This window comes from Carlito syrichta, unplaced genomic scaffold, assembly GCF_000164805.1.
Source record: "Carlito syrichta isolate Samal-C Ts95f unplaced genomic scaffold, Tarsius_syrichta-2.0.1 Scaffold288962, whole genome shotgun sequence".
Classification (NCBI taxonomy): Eukaryota; Metazoa; Chordata; class Mammalia; order Primates; family Tarsiidae; genus Carlito; species Carlito syrichta.
The window spans coordinates 66935-69478 of NW_007233058.1; positions in this window are offsets into that span (position 1 = coordinate 66935).

The window sequence follows — 2544 nt, forward strand, 5'->3', positions numbered from 1 at the left end:
GACTGTGTCTCACCTGCTGCCCCAACCAGAGAATGCCAGAATAGGAATGAAAATGCCCTTCCTGACTGACAGCCAGCACTCAGTGGCCAATTCTGAAATATTCAAAGGGCAGCCAAATACCTATGCACAGGAGGAAACAATTCCCTGAGTAAGTTCCTTGCACCTCTGTGGACCCCTCAGAATCTCTCTCCTTGTCTATACACTTGACTGAATTCTGCCTGTCCCCCGCCAGGCAGACTTGGCTGGGAGATCACACAAGTTAATCTGTGAAATGTTCGTTAAGTGTTGACATATGACACAAATGGTAACAGTTCCCATTTGCTGTACACAGTGATGTGCCACGCATTGTGTGCAGCATCCTGTCATCATCCCAACACCTTTGGGAGGTAAGACTTTGATGTTATCTGATGAGAGCCTCACAGTTGTGACCCAGGCCAGGCTGGCCCTCTAATGTGAGCACTAATTTACACCAATGATAAACACCTCCTCCCTGACATACAACAGGTGATGGTCAGTGGTAATAATTAGATTTGCATTCCCATATAGTCAAAGATCATTAGAAGAGCAATTTATCTTATACAAACTACATCAAAATTGCCAAAATATTTTCTTAGTTTTCTTTCTTTTTAGTAATTACAAATTATTGTCCTTAAATTTTTTTGTGGATATACTTGCATTATTTTTAAAAAATGTAGTTACCCTCCCTTTTAAAGAATGAATTAGTGAGAAAATAGTGTTTTCCAAAACAAGATACCAATGATCTATTTTTTCATATGTGCAGAATGGATGTTTTAAAATATTTTACTTGCATGTGAATGTATAATTTTATTTATTTATTTATTTATTCATTCATTCATTTGTTTGTTTAAATAGCTTTAGGGGGTACAAATAGTTTTAGGTAAGTGAATACACTGTATAGCTGTGAAGAGGTCTGGGCTTTAAGGGTACACACCACTCCCAACTGTACACATTGGACCCAATAAGGTGATTTTTCAACACTCCATCCTTTCCCATTCTTCCCCTTCTGAGTCTCCAATCTTTGAAAGATTCATTTTTAAAATGTTGAATTTAGGTAAGTTTAGCTTTTCTTACAGTCTCTTTGTGATCAATGTGAAATTGAAAATGAACTACTTCATCAGACTGGGCTCCGTGTACAATGGAACGTCAATATGTGGGTAATTCACTGAAATCAATAACCTCCTCATGGAACGTGATGATCAGCCTTTGCTCTGGGTAATATCCAATTAACTGATTTCCTATTTGTTTTCACTTTTCAACAAGTTGTGACATTTGAAGAAACATATCTAGTCTTTCACTGAGGAACACTGATTTCCTCAGGTCTCAATAAAGGGGGAGGAGGTTCAGGAAGATGCTTCAACTTGAAAAATTCTGGCTTTTTTTTTTTTGTTTCAATCAAGACTAAGATTGAAAGTTCTAGGTGGGCACCAGCAGCATCTACTTGGTCACTTCTTCCTGTCTCCAAGGTACCATGAAGACATCAAGAGCTTTCCTGTTTAAGATATTTTGTATTCCCTTCATCACACACACACACACACACACACACACACATACACACACACACACACACACACACACACACATCCCTCCTCATGGATCAATATCCAAATGAGTAAACCAGAAGATGGCGTTGAAGATTAGCAATCGAATTTTAAAGCAAGGTAGTAGTGTGAAGGCAAGTTTCCTGCAATGACTGTTGTTTTGAACCGCTGAACACAGAGGATGTGAATGAAGAAGAAAAATGTTGAAACTGACTAAGCCCAGAACTCAGGACACGTGTGCGAAAGTACAGAGAGCTCTCGTTTGCCATTTTGGTACTTAACAATCTCCTGTCTGATGTTCTTGTGACATTTTGGGAATAGTATTGCTGATTAAAATGTAACAAAACACAAAAGCAGTGTCTTTGCTTTGTTCGCCGATGTGTCCCTAAGAGCCCATAACAGTTCCTGACAAGTGGTGGGTACTCAAAATGTATTTGTCAAATGAATGAGTCTGTGACAGGAAGGGAAAGGAAAGGGAGAAAAACAGGTTGTGATCAGAATTTTTTTTTTTAACAAAACCTTGTTGCTTATTACATAGACTCTGATAATGGAAAACATACTCACTTAAAAATACAGCATCCTGTTAACTTCTGAGAATGTCCATTAGTTTTAGGAAAAGCAGACCTATCCTTACCTCACCACCTATCTAGTTTTTTTTCCTTGGTTAGGAAGCATTGACCCAATAAATACTATGAAAAGAAAAACTGAGAAATGAGTGAAATCAAAAGCTTTTCAAAAGTTGCGAATTGACCTGAGGTGGTAGTGGTCTAAAATCATATAGAAACCAGTGATCTGATGATGGTTTACCTGAAAATGCTAGGTGCATAAACACTCGGCGCATCCCAGACTATCTGGTGAAAGTTTCGGGGCGATAGCTCAGAGAGTTAATTTTGAGATTAAAGACTTCTTGGAAAACTAAGCAAAACCAGGTTCCGCTTAAATATTACTCCTATTTGGAGCTTTTACACCCTCCCACCCCCACCCC